This window comes from Sciurus carolinensis, chromosome 10 (genome assembly GCF_902686445.1).
Source record: "Sciurus carolinensis chromosome 10, mSciCar1.2, whole genome shotgun sequence".
Lineage (NCBI taxonomy): Eukaryota > Metazoa > Chordata > Mammalia > Rodentia > Sciuridae > Sciurus > Sciurus carolinensis.
The window spans coordinates 56438953-56455880 of record NC_062222.1 but is presented as its reverse complement, the minus strand read 5'-3'; the positions used below and the strand labels follow the sequence as shown (position 1 = coordinate 56455880).

At 38.2% G+C, this 16928-nt stretch overlaps 1 long non-coding RNA gene across 1 annotated transcript in view; it reads left to right on the top strand.

Moving 5' to 3' along the window:
• The window catches only part of LOC124995093 (uncharacterized), a 29668-nt gene extending 14464 nt beyond the window's left edge, over positions 1 to 15204 (top strand). Inside the window, exon 5 of the long non-coding RNA XR_007110610.1 lies at positions 15074 to 15204. This is a non-coding gene — a long non-coding RNA (uncharacterized LOC124995093). The remainder of the gene's footprint in view (positions 1 to 15073) is intronic.
• The last annotated feature ends 1724 nt before the right edge of the window (positions 15205 to 16928 follow it).

Sequence of the window (16928 nt, the reverse complement as noted above, 5' to 3'; positions counted from 1 at the left end):
CTTTCCCCCACTGTTGTGGGATGTCTGCTTTAGTTTTTGCATAGAAAAAGCTCAGAACCTCAGCGCATCTTGCCTCCCTCTATCATTTGCAAAATTTGTTATTTTTTAGGGTATTTGTTCTGCTTCTGCCAACTTCTACTTAATAAGTTTTTCATGTAAAACAAACAAACTAGAATAACAACTTTAGAGAACAAAATTTTCAGTCTGGAAACAGAAAAAAAACATGTTATATAATGCTAGCTAAATATGAGAGAAGTAATAACAATAAGACAAAAAAGGAAGATAAAATGTCTAAATTTTGTGGGGGTTTTGGAGTTTGCTTTTTTTTTTTAAACTTTTTGCTTTTTGTGACTCTCAGCTATATATTTATGCTTCATGTGTTAAATCATTCCATCTTCAAAATAAGCGGAAGCGAGTATTTCACACATTTGTAAAATGAGATTCCCACTTTAGGAAAATCTCCTCTGACATTATTTTTTACTTACAAAATATAAATTAGGACATGGTTTTCTTCTTCACAAGAACAATTTTTTAAGTCAGAATTATGCAGAACAATGTTTTTACAAATAGCTATCATGTGGTGGAAAGAATCAAAACATCTCAATTAATGTCCTAGTCACACTATTTATTAGCTCTGTTACCTTGAGTACTTAGGTCCACTAATTTTTTAAGCATCTATGTTCTTTTCTATATGACAAAGATAACAACACCTACTTCATATATTTGTTAGGAGCACATCAGACAAGTATCTACTCTGTGCCAGGAACATATATGTGCTTGGCACTAATACTAGGATCTACCTCTGCATTTTCACTTGCAGCTGTACTCTTAGTGACTTCCACTTGTGCTACAATGCTACATTATACTGGATTCCATCAGGCATATAATGATTGATTTTTTTTTTTTTGCAAACTACCATTGTTGCACAGTTTTAGAATATCATAATGATGAAAAGAATTTAAAAATAAAATTTGGTTTGTTTGTATTGCACAACTTCTCAAAAGTAAGTCTACTGTGTAAAGCAAAGGGCAGAGTCACATATTCATTAACTTTGTGTATTTAAGACACACTGTGAATTGTGAACAGTCTACTTCCAGAAGACAAGCCATCTTTACTGGCTAATGTGAAGTAAAGGAACATGCATCTCGGCCTTTCCAAACAGAGAATGGAAGACAAATGCCTCTTGGTTTGTGGGTGCAGATTATTAAGGGGGCTGACCACTCTAGAGGTTCTTCCAGGTTCCTCTGCAGTCTGTAACCTGAACCCCTATGTTGGGTACCTTGGCAAGGTGTTCCTGGTGAGACTAATTTCTGGCATTCCCAAGCTATACCACAATGATGGAGATTCTGCCTCAGTCTGCTTTGATGCATGACCTCCTTGTGGGTCTTCCCCAGCTGCCCTTGAACCCCTTGCCACCTGCCCTCTTTTCCTATCCCTCTCAGCACCTGTGTGGAGCAAGAACTACTTCAGTCTTACACTGGATCCTAGGGCTTATATAACTCTCATAACATTTCTGAAGAAGCTCTGTAAACTATCTCCAGGAATTTTTGTTTTCCCAATGTAGGGAGAAGGGTTGTAGCCTTTTACAACTCAGAGAGGCTCCAAACACATTCTAATCTATAACCACAGCATTGCCTGGAATTTTCTAGCACACAGCCTATGCAGCAATACATGGAAGCCCTGATAGGAAAACTAGGAGCTCTGGAATATTCCTGGGAACTGAATCTGAAGCTTGATCATGTGTAAAATCTACACTCTCTTTTGAGCTTTTTGGGCCACTTTCATCTTGTAGTCAGTTAGCCCTGGACAGTATTCTAAGTACAAACATGCTTAATACTTTGAAATCTAGCTCCTCTCCTGTATCTGAATTGTCGCTGCCTTAGTTCAGGTCCTAAATTATGCTCATAGCCTCCTATCTGGTCTCCTTGCCTTCAATCCCCTCCCCCCACTCATTTCTTAGCGTTGACAAGGTGACCCATCTAAATCACAACCTGGTCATATCATTCCACTACTTGCAATCCCTTAATAACTTTCCACTGCCTTCAGGACAGCATACAAACTCCTCAGCTTGGCTAGAAGACCCTTCATGATGCTGGCTCGTTCTTTCCTTTTGTTTCTATAACATCATGCTTGCTCAAGCCTGTGCCTACGATACCCCTTGATCTTGCTACCTGCCTTTTCCTAACCAAGCCAGGCTCAGGCACTACCTTCCCTGGGAGCATTCGACAGCAAAATCAGGGACTAGATATTTAGTAATAAAAATACATCTTAGGCCCACAAAGTGTTGAAAAGTAAGTCGTGGTAAAGGTCAGAAGAAAACGTCATGCCTGCCCCTCTCAACCATACCTGGTTCACCTGGGTTAGTTGCTGGCAGCAAGTTGAGTGAGATAGAGTGAAGGTCAGGCTGAGCTGTGCTGCTGTGTTTCTTACCAACCTCCAGACCAGGTGTCAGGGCTGATGTCAAGGAGATGAGCCTTAGTAGTGCCTCTGGGCTGCCACCCAGAGCTAATCAGATGACAAGACCCTGTGAGAGGCAGTCACAAGTCATGTGGTAAATAAAAGATGGAAAATGTAGCGAAGTTCAAGCTTAGGAACCAGAAAACTTGAGTTCTGATCACAATATCTTTAGATATCAGTTTATCATTTTAATGTAAAAGCACTGGATTCTTCATGGGTTGTATATAGTGCTTTACATGACCCTAGGAATTCTAGATGTTTTTCAAGAGTCACCTCAGGGGCATAAAGGGGATGAACACAGTTCCTCCAAAACACCTCCACTTTGGTGTAGGTCCTGTTCTTCAGTGTAAGATTAATCAAGGGTTATACTGTTTAAAATGCACTGAAAACCCTTGAAAGAGTGAGTCAACAGCAGACATTCCATGTGTCAACCCATACCCATCACCTCTTGGAGTTAAATAAGACATGGTAACAGATACACTCAGGAGCTGCTGGGTGCTGCTCTCATACACACCTGTCTCCAGCTGCCTTCAGGTGGAATGCTCACTACCCAGGGATCAGTGGGACTTTATCCCTAAACCAGTCAATGCCAGTTGCCCTTGTTATATTGGTTATAGGTATTTAATTACAAATTACGTAAGTCAATGAAATACAGTGAAAAAAGAGTTCTTTTTTATGACTACTAAGGAGTATTAGTATTAGGAAACAAGTCACTAAAAAGATTACCCTAGAATTACATGTGGGTGAGTTCTCTCTTTTTTGGGAACTATTGTAAAAATATAGATGGAAGCTACTCTCAGTTTGTTTCATAACTATCCTGGAGTTCTAATTCCACTTTAAAGAAACCTGGAAATTGCAAATTATATATTAGAAGTGGCATGCAAAAGAGGCAACAACAGAACTCCAAATGGTGTGTTCACATCCAAATAAAGCTTTGGTCTAGATGGTCGGAAAACAAACAAACCTCTATGTTTTAAGACAAAATAAAATACTTCATTTTAAACACACTATTTTTATGACCTCCCACTTTAACTTTTTACATTAATTGCTAGTCCTATTGTGTGTGTGTGTGTCTAGAGAAGCAGATAAGAAAATGTTCTTTCTGCAAAAACAAATGAGCCCACAGCACCAGCCCAGGATCTATAGTTCTGTTGGCATTTTTCACCCAAGCAGAAAAGACACTTCTATTGAAGTGAACCCTGACTGGCCTTCGTGTGTGCAGCTGTCAGGCTCAATGGACACTATAACACAGACAACACAGTCGTTTCCAAATACAACAGGTGTCCTTGATTTTAAGTCTTTCTTAAATTTCAGCAGAGACTGCAGTATGGTCATGGAAAAAACAGTCAGAAGAAAAGAAGAGAGGTAGTCGGGGGTGTGGAGTGAATGGTGTGATCTGGAGCCTTTCTCACCAGTCAGTTCATTTGTTGTGCCAAAGGGCTCTGCCTGGCAAGCCCAACACTACAAAGATGTGCTGATTCTGCTCTCAACTGTGACCAGTCACCGAATGACTTATCTCATCTTTGTTGGGTCGTAACAAGATGCCAACCACACAAGCCATCTTTGCCCAGAGAGCATTGTAACAGTTTACAGGAAAATCGGCCTGGCCAGGGGTCAACACAAATGTACCAACTAGTTGAGCATCAACCTAACAAGAGAAATACATGAGTTCCCTGGAAGCGGTGCTTCATTCTTCCATAGGAGGTAGATTCTGAAAACTGATTGTAGCTACCTGGTGTGTAAGAGAGTTTCATGAAGGGCTAATAATTTATTTTTTTATGAGTGTCTGTGACCAGTACCACAACCTTTAACAAATAAAAGAGCATAGTGTCTTAGATTGCATACAAGCATGAGTCTCCTAAATGGCATCTTGTCACCTGGAGGATTCTACCTGAGAAAGCAGAGGAGGTCTTCAAACTACTGTAAAGCAAACATTTGTCTCCTACATCATGAAGCGCTCCGGACTCTCACCCTTTTTCCTTGTGATAACCAACATTTCATTCCAGGCGTATTTTATGAATATAAAAAGTATTTTTATAACACATTTGAAATTATTGTTTATATACTGTTCAGCAACTTGTTTTGTGAATCTTTTTTGGAGTCTGATTTTTCCTCTAGCTTCATTGAAGGTATAACTGATTTAAAAAAAATAGTACATATTTAAGATGTCAATTGTGATTTTTTTCTTTCCACCTTTTCTTGCTGCATTATAGTTTTACAGAATAATGGGATTTGTTGTTATATAGTCATACATGCACAAACATAACAATACAATTTGGCTAATTTCATTTCCCAACACTTTCCCCTCCCTCCCATCCTCCCACTCCCTGGTCCCTTTCCTCTACTGATCTCCCTTTGATTTTCATGAGATACACCCACCCCCATTTCTTTTCCTTTTTCCTCTTTTGTTTATAACTCTTGACCTTCTGAATTTGGCTTATTTCACTTAACATAATGGTCTCAAGTTCCATCCATTTTCCTGTAAATAACATAATTTCACTTTTCTTTATGACTGAATAAAACTCCATTTGTATTTATATACCACATTTTCTTTATTCATTCATCCATTGATGGACACCTAGACTGGTTCCATAGTCTGGCTATTGTGAATTATGCTGCCATAAACATGGGCATGCATGTATCACTACAGTATGATGACTTTACTTCTTTAGGATAAATGCCCAGGAGTGATATAGCTGGGTTATATGGTGGTTCTCTATGCCTAGTCTTTTGAAGAAACTCCATACAGATTTCCATAAAGGTTGTACAAATTTACAATTCCAGCAACAGTGTAAAAGAATTCCTTTTTCTCCACATCCTTTCCAGCTTTTATTATTGTTTATATTCTTGATGACTGCCATCCTGACTGGTGTGAGATGAAATCTTAGTGTAGTTTTGATGTGCATTTCCCCAATCGCTAATGATGGTGAACATTTTTATATTCAACTGTGAATATAAAAATACATATTTTGATATATGTATATACTGTGATATTATTATCCTATTAATATCACCTCACATAGTTCCTCCCCCCACTTTGGTGGTGAGATTATTTAATATCCACTGTCTTAGCAAATCTTGAGTATACAATATGGTATTATTAACTATAGTCACTGTGCTGTATCTAGATCTATAGAATTTATTCATACCGTACACCTCAAACTCCGTACACTTGGATCAACATTTCCCCAACTCCCCAGTCTCAGAGGTGCTATTCTAACTAGATTCTATAAAAAGAATGGGAGTAGGAGATTAAATGGCTAAAACGAAAACGAACCATCAGTCCCCATCTGCAGATACAACTTCGGATGCCTACAGATGTAGTCAGTGTGACCTGTGAGGGGAGAGGTACAGAGAAATGGATAGATGAGGGAGGCATTCCTGGGGTGAGTGGCCTGCCCACTCACCTTCACTTCTTATTTGACCTTACTCCGAGCAGCCACAACTGACATGGGTGTTGTCATCTCCCAGTGACTGCATGGACCTGATGGACTTCAAGTTCTTGTCTAATTCACAGTCGTGAGAATACTAGCTTGGCCGATTCAGCCCCATGATAGCTTCTTCATAGAACCCATCTAGATGCCTGGCAGTGCCCAGAAGTCTGTTGCCACGGGCTGAAATCAATACATATTTCCCCTCCTGAATCTGGAGAATTATTTTTTTCATTCTATGAGGGCAGAGTTCTGGAAATAGTGTCTTTAGACTCTCATAGAAAAGTAGCTGGTCATCAGTGAGGTCTGCATATCTGTAATCTTAATTGATGTTGCTGTTAGAAAGATGGTTGAGTTACCCTGAAGGTGGTGGGACATCACAGGAGCATCTTCAGATCTTTACCTGGGTCCCATCATATTCAGCAGAAATTTCTGTTTTATCAAGGACAGGCAGACCCCCATAGTGCTGCTTACTGGCTGTCACACCTGATCAGTGGCATCCAGCACTGTCTAGAGGATCTTGGTCACTCTTTTCTGCATGGAGGAGTAGATATGAAATTCATATCAGCATCTCACAGTGCCCGTGTGTTGTATCTCCTCATGGTCAATGGGGTTCACATTGTACTAGCAACTGAAGTGGTTGGCTGGGTTCTAGGCACTCTTGCCATGCCAGATAGGCACCAGTTTATAGATAGCTATGATGTAGAGTGTGTATGCAGCACCGACTGGGTCTCACCAAGATTCTGGAATAGCAGCAGCCACCTTTACCTTCTGGATACTTTAGCATTTCTTATAAGGCCAGTCTTTGTTTTATTTTTATGTGGTGCTGAGATTGAACCCAGGGCCTCATGCCCAGTAGGTGAGCATTCTACTACTGAGCCACAACCCAAGTCCCAGAGTTTAGTATTCTTGGTTGGCAGGGTTTTTTTGTTTGTTTGTTTGTTTGTTTCTCTCAATAAACAGCTCATTCTCTCCTAACCTGTAGGATTTATGCTGAGGAATTCGCTGATGGTTTTATGATGTTCCCTTGAACATCACTAGTCATTTTTCTCTTCCTGCTTTAAAAATTCTCCTTTGGTATTTATCTTTTGGAATTTGGTTATACTGTGTCTTGGTGAAGATCTTGTTATCTGTCTGGAGTTCTTCGGGCATCCTAGATCTGAATGTTAATTTCCCTCTCCAATTTTGGGAAGTTTTCTCTCATTATTTCTTTAAAGAGCTTTCAGCTCCTTTCTGTTCTCTATTCCTTCTGGAATTACCACAATGCATGATGATGTCCGATAACTTTTATCACTCTTTTTTATTCTTTTTGTTTTCTTCCTATTTGTGTCCCAGACTGGGTAATTTCAGATGACCTGTCTTTGAGCTCACCGATTTTTTTTTTCCTGCTTGATTGAATTTGCTGTTGAAATTCTCTATGGGAATTTTTAGTTTAGTCATTGTGTTCTTCAGCTCCAGAATTTCTGTTTGGTTCCTTTTAACAGTTTCTATCTCTTTGCCAAACTAGAAAACAAGGAAAAATAATACACGAATTTTCCTGGTTTGATTTTATTGTACATTTGTGTTTTCTTATAAATAATGAGCTTCTTTAAGATAATTATTTTGAGTTCTTGGACGGAGAGTTCATAGATTTCCATTTCTTTAGGATCAGTTGCTGGTGATTTCTATTGTTTTTATTGTTCCCATGGCATCACATTTCCCTGATTATTCATGATCCTTGGGCCTTTGTAGTGGTGTGTGTACATTTGAAGAAATAGGCACTTTTTCCAGGCTTCGCAAACTGGCTTCAGCAGGCAAAGCTCATCAGCAACTATCCTGTTTAGAGATTCTGTGAGGTCTGTTGGGCAGAGACCATGGGTAGGCTTCTATGTATTTACTAAAGATTATTTAGCTAGATAACTCATGTTTTATTTTCTAAAGGAATAAGAGCATGACAGAACAAAATAATTAAAAGAATATAGAAGGCTAAAACATTTTTTAAAAACTGTTGGCAGTGTGGGAAGTACAATAGCTCCTCTGGGAGTTAAGGAGGGGGCTGGCATCTGAGGGTTAGGAAACTCTCTTGAGAACAGGAATCGGCCTACTCGTGATGAGCCTTTCCATTTTCTTTGAAGTTCACAGATAATCTCAGGTTCAATGAGGATACATTTAACAGAACTTGAGCAATATCAGGAAATGTCCCCCAACAATGTCATATTTGTAACTGATCTCTGCTGTTTATAGCACCTCAGCAAAGATGTCAAATGAATAGTCAGTGTTTTCAAAAGCCAGGCTTTTCTGGTGTATCAGGTGTCAAGCCATTATGAGGGCTCATTATTCCCCTGATTCATTTTCTTGCCTTCAACCGGGACTTTCCTACTGATTTGTGAGGAGAGTAAGTTTAATGGAGTTTCTTAAATTAAGAGTCAACAGAAGCACAGATTTTTAAGGGGATCAGAGAGTCATGCTTCCTAACTTCCGTTCATAGGGAGTTAAGAAGTCCCACAAGAAGGGTACTGGCACTGGAGTTAGACCATGTGCCTGGGTTAGAATCCAGGTCCACCTGCATACTAGCCATCTGTCCTGGGCATGACTTAACCTTCCAAGCCTCTGCTTGCTCCTGTGTAAGGATCGGTACTAATCCCTCCACTACAGGGCTAAGGAGAGAAGTAAACAGGCTAATGTACAGACTATGGGACAGAGCACACATGTACCATACACTCTGCTGGACTTCCAGAGGTTAGACACATGTTGAGTACATGGTGGTCAGTTATTAAAGACTAGTTGATCTCATAAAGTAATAATTATGAGACTTAAGAAATAAATATGACACCCAAAAGACTGTACTAGAAAGGGCTTTGGAACTGTACTGGGAGATAAGAGACTAAGTAACTCTTTCCACATAAGTTCCCCAGTCCTCCTTCCTCAGAAATAGAAATGCAGAGAAGAAGTAGGGAGAAGAAAAATAAGATATTTCTTGAGACTAAAAAAAAGTATACAAATAATGTTCACATAGCATCATTATTGAAAAATTCTTTTGTGAAGGTCATGGCTTAAATCTTGGCCCCTTTCATTTCCAGGATATGGGTATTTAGAGAAGTATTTCCCAACCTCAGCACTAATGACATTCTGGATTTCATGTTTCCCTGTACAGGACAGTCTAAGCATTGTAGAATAATTAGCAGCATCCCTGGTCTCCACCTACTAGATGACAGTAGCACCCTCCACTAAGTTGTGACAATCCAAAATTTCTCCAGACATTGCCAAATGGCCCTTGGGTGGCAAAATTGCTTCCAGTTGAAAACCACTGCTCTGGAATTTATTTTACCAAGGAATGTAAGAAAAAAAATTTACCAGGAAGGGACTTACATCCAGGTCCAAGATCAGTGTTTCAGTTGAGGGGATTCTTCTGCATGTAGATCTTTCTGCCACCCAGATTTGACCTCCAACCCAGCTGCATGTTTGTGTCCAAGGGGAAAAGGGTCTACAAAAATTGGAAAGGTCTATTTGTACTGAAGTATCTCAGAGACCTTGAGAAATGCCATCCTTTCTTCCCGTGATTTCTCAATGACATCAAGAAATTTTTTCTTCCTTATCATCTTTTTCCCTTGCCACTCTGGTCTGCTTCATGTTCTTCAGGCACACTGTATGAATTATGTCCTTTAATTCTGTGTTTTTTGTGCTTGGACATCTTGGGGCCTTGCTCACCCTGGAGAGACTGCTCCTCTTAGAGCTAGCTGATTCCTAGAAAAGCAAACAATCAGCCTGGGAGTGTGCCTTTTAAATGAAAACAGCTCTTTGGATCCATACTCCAACTACCTCCTCTACTGAACTCTAACACTCAGGACCCCTGTCTAATCACCCCAGGGCCAGGTACCAGGAAACCAGGGGCAGCTCTTGTGCCCCAGAGTCTGCTGAAGTTATTCAAACTAATCAATCCTAAATTAGTTTACTCTGCCTCTCCCCTTTTTGTCCCATGGAAACCATAGCAAAGTCTCCTGCCTGCATTTCCCCCCTCAATCCCTCTGCCTCCTGACTGATGCTTCTCCATGTGGTCCCGTGGCTGTGGTATGCCACCTCCTCTTGGGAGGTGAGCATAACAAAGTACCTTCTCAAGAACAATTATTTCTTTTTAAAAAATTTTTTTGTAGTTTAGATGGACAACATTTATTTTATTTATAGGTGGCACTGAGGATCGAACCCAGGACCTCACATAAGCTAGGCAAGCACTCTGCTACTGTGTTACAACCCCAGTCCTGACAATTATTTCTTGATTGGCTGACCTCACCACACCTGAATAACAATAAAGTTACATTTTAAAACACGCACGGTCCACTGCCAGCTTGGCTTTGCACTTGTTCTGCACAGGTGTGCACACTCTGGCTTCTCAGGCACAGTGTTCCCTCCTACATGAAGCTTTTGTTCTTTCTGTCCCTCCCACAAGGGACAACCCTCTTTCTCCTGAAAGCTTCTCCAGACCTAGGGGACATCCTCAGAGAGGTCCCAGAGGCCCAGCAAAGGTCAAATCCTGGTCAGCTTTCTACTAGCACTCAACTTCTTCTTTCTGACACTTAACACAGTCTGTGTTTATCTGGTGATTATTTGATTAAGGTCTGGTTTTCCCCTTAAGATTGGAAATGCCAAGAGAGCAACAGCTGAAGTCTATTTTTTCTCATTATTGCATCCCTGGTCCACTGCCTGATGCATGGTATGTGCTAGATATTCGTTAATTTAACAAACAGATGAATCTCAGGAACTCCAAGAAATGAGAGAAAGAATCTTGAATGAGAGCCTAAGGTTCAGCAAGAGAAAACTGGAGACAGTCAGAGAAATATATTTTTTTACTATTAACATGGTTTTATTTTCCTTAGGCAACAGAGTCATAACAAACATGAAGTTCACAATATAAAGTGTTAAATAAATTATATGCATATGATGTAATATTAAAAATCATGTCTATAGTCTGTCTTACAAATATGGTATAATCATGGAGAGGAACACTCAGACAGTTACTCAAATTATATTATGAATTTATGTTTGTTAACATTGAAAATGATCTTTGATAATACTGTTTAATGAACAAAAGCAGGTTACAGAGTGATTTGTATAAGCTGATGTTGTTTTGTTTAAAATTAGTATAAAATTATATGTATGTCCTTATGATACATAAGACATTGTTAGAAACAGTTTATATGAAATATAAAGCTCTATAAAGTAGATACTATTATTATTTCTATTTTAAAGATAAAGAGAAGGAAGCTTTTAGAGATAAAACATTTGCCCATGATTTGGGGATATTTTAAGAGTAATTATCTCTAGTTAGTCAGGATTATCTTTTTTAATTTTCTTTTTTAACTTTGTTTTCCAAGTTTTCTGCAATTAACATGGGTTAATTTTACAATGAAGCACAAATAATTTTAAAATGCTTTAAAATATATTTGATGACATTAAAATATTAATCTAATAAAGTATTCTTCATCCAGTGTTAATTGTCAAAGCACAGTAGACTAAATTTTATGTACCAATAATTTCAATTATTATTTTCAATGAAGGTATAAAAAGACATACCTTATTATAAATATTAAAAATGAGTACAAATATGATAAATGAGTCTTTTCAGCATTTTGTACTTTCCAGATTTCTTAACAATAATCTTCTATTTGCTGCTTTATTAAGCAATTTGCCAAAATTGCCTGCTTCAGCTACTTTCATTTCAAACTAAATCCCCAGACAGGATTGGCAATCACAACTCTCACTCTACAATATCAAGTGTGTAAGAAAGAGACTTTAAAATTATTTCCTAAACAAAAATTAATTTTTATTTCAAGTTCTCATTTTGTAGGAGTGGAAAGCCTGTGCTCAGTACATTTGATTCTCCTTTCTTCTCAGCTGACTTCTACTTTCACCCTTGCCAGCACACCCTTCCTAGGGATTAGCCATCGTGTTTTATTGCATCTCAAAATATCAGGGAAAATTAACATTTGTCAGTATTTCAGAAGGGATCATTCCTCCTCACATCAGTGGTATTGAAACACAGGTTACAAACAATCAGATCTCAAACCAAACTAACCTGAATTCACCCCTCCTGAGCAATCAGCACACTGGTGTTTGCTTGGTAGTACTAAGTCGTAAAAATTTCACCCTCCTGTGATTTAAAGTCAGTTGGATTGATGTGACCGCTCTTTCCTCGGGTTGAGGATTTATTGTCAAAAGGAGAGAGAACCCTCTTTACCTAGAAAGGGTGGTCACGCCAGGTCATCCTGGAGGGAACTAGGAGAGTACATTGAAACCTAAACTGGCAGCCACCTTTGCCTATTAACTAGTTTTTCTGCTGTAGAGCAGATGGTGTTGGCAGAGTCACATAAGTCAGCCTGGAAAGATACAAACACATTTAGCAGTTGACTCTGACTTCCTACATTAAATGCCCTTTGAGTGTATGTGTGTGTGTACACATATATATACAAATATATACATATATACATATCACTACCACTTACATAATATTTAGTGGCAGGCTGGTCCATCAGTTTATTTCCAGTGCCTACCTAATACAGTGCTTGTAACACACTGAACAGTGTACGTATATACTGCATCAGTGAATAAACAAGTGAATGGTGAATAAATCCATCTTTTCAGAAAGGGTGAATATACACAGAAAACTTGCCATAGCAATGACACAATTTAGATGTATTTTATTCATAAAGCGACACCTGGGGTGTCTTCATGGAAAACAGCATAATCAGTTGCTCTCCTTCGAGCTCCAGAGCTGAAACAGGAGAATGCCACTGCAGGGATCCCTCTGAAGGAGGAAGCACTTAGGGTTGTCCTGCAGTGATGTGGGGAGGAGGGGGTGCCTTGTTCTGGCCTCAGGTGTCCACACTTCACATCAGAGTGGCTCTTCTGAGTGGAGGCATGCAGGGGAACCAGAGCCACCGCACAGGGGCTGTTCTGAGTACCTTTGCCTAGGAACATGGGGCCAGCCAGAGGCAGAGAGGTGTGAACTCCTCACAGTGGCTACAGAATCTGAGGGGTCTTCTGAACCTGAGTTTGGAGTCCACAAAGAATCCAAACCCAAATATAGGTCTCATAATGAATTCAGGAATTTGGAACTTGGTACCTAGTAACACCTTCTATTTTCATTATCATGGTCACAATCACTAACTTTGCAATTACATTTAGTTGAACACCTGTAGACCAGACGCTATGCCCCGTACTTCGTTTCTAATTATTATAACCTCTCTGGAAGGTATTATTACCTCTATGTAACCTAGGAGAAAACGATCCCTGGAGAGGCTAAATAACTTTCTCAAAACTTATAGCTAGGGAAAGGCTTGCCTTCCCAGCTAAAAAATCCATTGACTGCCCTGGAACAGTGGCACATGCCTGTAGTCCTAGTCACACAGGAGGCTGAGACAGGAGGGTCACTTAAATCCAGGATTCCTGGCCAACCTGGGCAACACAGTGACATCTGCCTCTAAAAAAGAGAAAGAAAAAAAAAAAAAATCAATGGACTCCCCTTTACCTAACATTGCAATCTTAAATCTAGATTTAAGGAAGGAACCCTAGAGGTGCCTCTCAGGAACCTATATAAGGGGCCATCATGTGGTGGCTGGATTCCAGGTTTCCTCTCCACAGTGCACATTTTGATGAAGCATCTCTCTCTAATTCATCCAATTTCAATACTACTCACCCATGTACTATTCAATTTGAAGAAAGGGCTCTGCTCTGATTATTTGGAAAAAATTAAGGGAAAGAAAGGAAGGAGTTGAAAAAGGAAGAACAGTTGAAAAGACTAAAAACTGTTTGCCTAAAGAAGAAAATCTTAACTTTCTAATTCTGGCATTTCTGGACCTTTAGAAACTTTCCCCAAGACCCCTTCCCTTATGTAACCACATTCCTGTTCCTAAACTCCGATGATCCCATCGTACTGGCCATGCTGCTGTGTCTTAAATCCTGTTCATGTCCATGTTCCTCCATGTTTCCTCTTCAGTCTCCTAAGCTCATGCTATTTTTCCTCTGTTCTTTATGTCCAGCTGACTGATGTCTCTCTCTCCTGAAGACTTCACTAGTTTTTACTGTCTGATGTGCTCTGAAAGTACATAACACTGTCTTAATCCTTGATATGAAACTGATTTTAGGCTTGAACCACACTTAGGAGCTTGCATGACATGTATCTTATTCCCACAGATACAATCCTGAATTTTCTAAACTTACTTGTTTTCCTTCTTTAAACCACTTATTTACTCACCACCTTATAAGGAATAGAAAACCAGGGTCTTATTCTAGTTGGGTATAGTTAATTTTAACAGTAAATTTAAAATTTTGAAACTATATATAAATATATATTTATATGAAAGATGTGCCAAAATTAGTTTGAGACGAATCTAACCAAGAACTAGTCTAATAATTGAATCATTTATATGACATAAACAAATTCACAGGAAAAGTTACCAAAATCAACAAAAGTAGACATAGAAAATCTTAACAACCTTGTATGTATTTAAGAAATTGAATTCATAATAAGAAATCTTCCTATACACAAAAAAATCATGTTTCAATTCTCTTACACATTTAAGAAAATAATAATGCCAATTTTACACAAATTCTTTCAGAAAATAGAGATTTATATTGAAAGTTGGACTGCTTCCTACCATACTTTGATATCAAAACTTCACAGAAATATTGCAAATGAAGAAAATTATAGCCAACACTTCTCAAGAATATTGGTGTGGACTGGGGATATAGTTCAGTTGGTAGAATGCTTGCCTCACAAGCACAAGTCCCTGGGTTAAATCCCCAGCACCACAAAAGAAAAAAATTGTGTGTGTGTGTGTGTGTGTGTGTGTGTGTGTAAAAATCATAAATAAAACAGTTTCAACATAAATTGAGCAAAATATAAAAAGCATAATACACCCTGACCAAGTAAAATATAGGGTTGGCCTAACATTAAAAAGTAAATCAATGCATTTACCTTATTAACAGAATATAGGAGAAAAATCATATGATCTACTGCACACATAATAAAAACACTGTAAAATATCCAATACACACACACACACACACACACACACACACACACACACACACCCCTCACCAAACCAGGGGTAGAATTAAACTTTCCTAGTCTAATAAAAGCAAACAAACCCTACGTTATACTTAGTGGCAAAGGATGTCCATTTTCACCACAAGGCTTTTGTTCTCCACAGGACGGTGTTGCCCTGGAAGACACACTGCACAACCTGGACACACCTTTGGTTTTCAAGATTCTGGGAGGAAGTAGATACTACTTTCATTTGATGGTTAGAAGCTAAGGATACTGTTAAACATTCTGCAAGATAAATGGATGGAATTGGAGAATATCATGCTAAGTGAAATAAGCCAATCCCAAAAAACCAGAGGCCAAATGTTTTCCCTGATGAGTGGATGATGATACATAATGGGCGTGGGGGGTAGGGGGTAAGAGAAGAATGGAGGAACTTTAGAGGGCAATAAGAAGAAGGAAGGAAGGGGGTATGAAAGATGGTGGAATGAGACAGACATCATTACCCTATGTACATATATGATTACACGAATGGTATGAATCTACAATCTGCACAACCCTAGAAACGAAAAATTGTACCCCATTTGTGTTCAATGAATCAAAATGCAGTCTGTAAAAATAAAATAATAATAATAATAATAATAATAATAAACATTATGCAAACTTTTGGACAGTTTCAAAATGTCACTAGTGCCAAGACTGAGAAACCCACCCTTGTGGCAAGAAAATACATTAAAATAATATAAAATTGAAAAGAAAAATGTAAAACCATGTTTATCATCAGATGTCATGGCTATTAATTTGGAAATTCTTACAGAATCTACATTTTAAAGCTATTCTAACTAGCACACAAATTTATAAAGGTCACTGGCGTAAGGTCAATATAACAGAAAGTTAATTTTATTTTTGTGTACTTTCAGAAAACAACTAAAAATATTTTTAAACCGAGACAACACATATACTAAATGTTTCAGAATATATGAAGACACTCAAGACCTCTACATTGAAAACTGTAAATACTGCTGAAAGAACTAAAAAAGAGTTTCAAAGAAGAAATATAGAATGTTCATGGATCAGCAGATATAATGTTAAGATGGCAGTTCTTTCCAAATCGATCTGTAGATTAAACACAATTTTTATCAAAAGACTAAGGCATTTTTGCAGAAATTTACAATATGATTACACAACAAGTTGAAGGACTTACATTCTATAGTTTAAGACTTAACTTACAAAAAGGTAACTAATTAAGATAATGTGACATCATCATTAATGTAGACATTCCACAAATGGATGAGCTGGATTAGAGAGTCGGGAACTAGAACAATGCATACAGAATCAGTACTTAAATAAAAAAGGTTTTTTTTATTTTTTGTTATAAAGAACAAATTTTTAATTAGTTTGAGACAAATTTAGATTGAGACACTGGAAAAACTAGAATAACTATATGAAAAAAAAAAATCACAACCTCTACCTCAGACCACATATAAAGGAGGAGAAACAGTGGAGTTAGACTCTCCAAAGTGTCCGAGCTTCAACAGATCATGTATCTTTATCTTCAGCTAAAACTGATTTTGTTTGCACCATTCTATTCTCTGAGAAGAAAAGTCAAATCTTACACCAAGATAGGAAATCATTTTTCCAGTAGAAATAAGGATTATTCTGTTTGTATTACCAGCAATTTTGAAGGAGAAATAGAAAAAGTATTCATGTAATTTATCATCAGAAGGCATTTGCATATTATGCATTTTCTCTGATTAATAGTGTGCTTGCAATAATGCTCCTGGCTGCCCTTTGACATGAATACTTGTTACAGCTGACTCTGATGGACATAAAATCATTTCTGATTAGCCAGCTGGATATGTTGACCCATCAGAATATGCATCCCCTAATCTTTCTTAATAAAATAATATGTCAATACAGAATTTTCTTTCATTAAAATAAATACAAAATCATATGAAACTATAGAAATAATTTCTATAAAAAAGAAAACAAACCTTACAAGAGCAGAGTATGCTTATGGG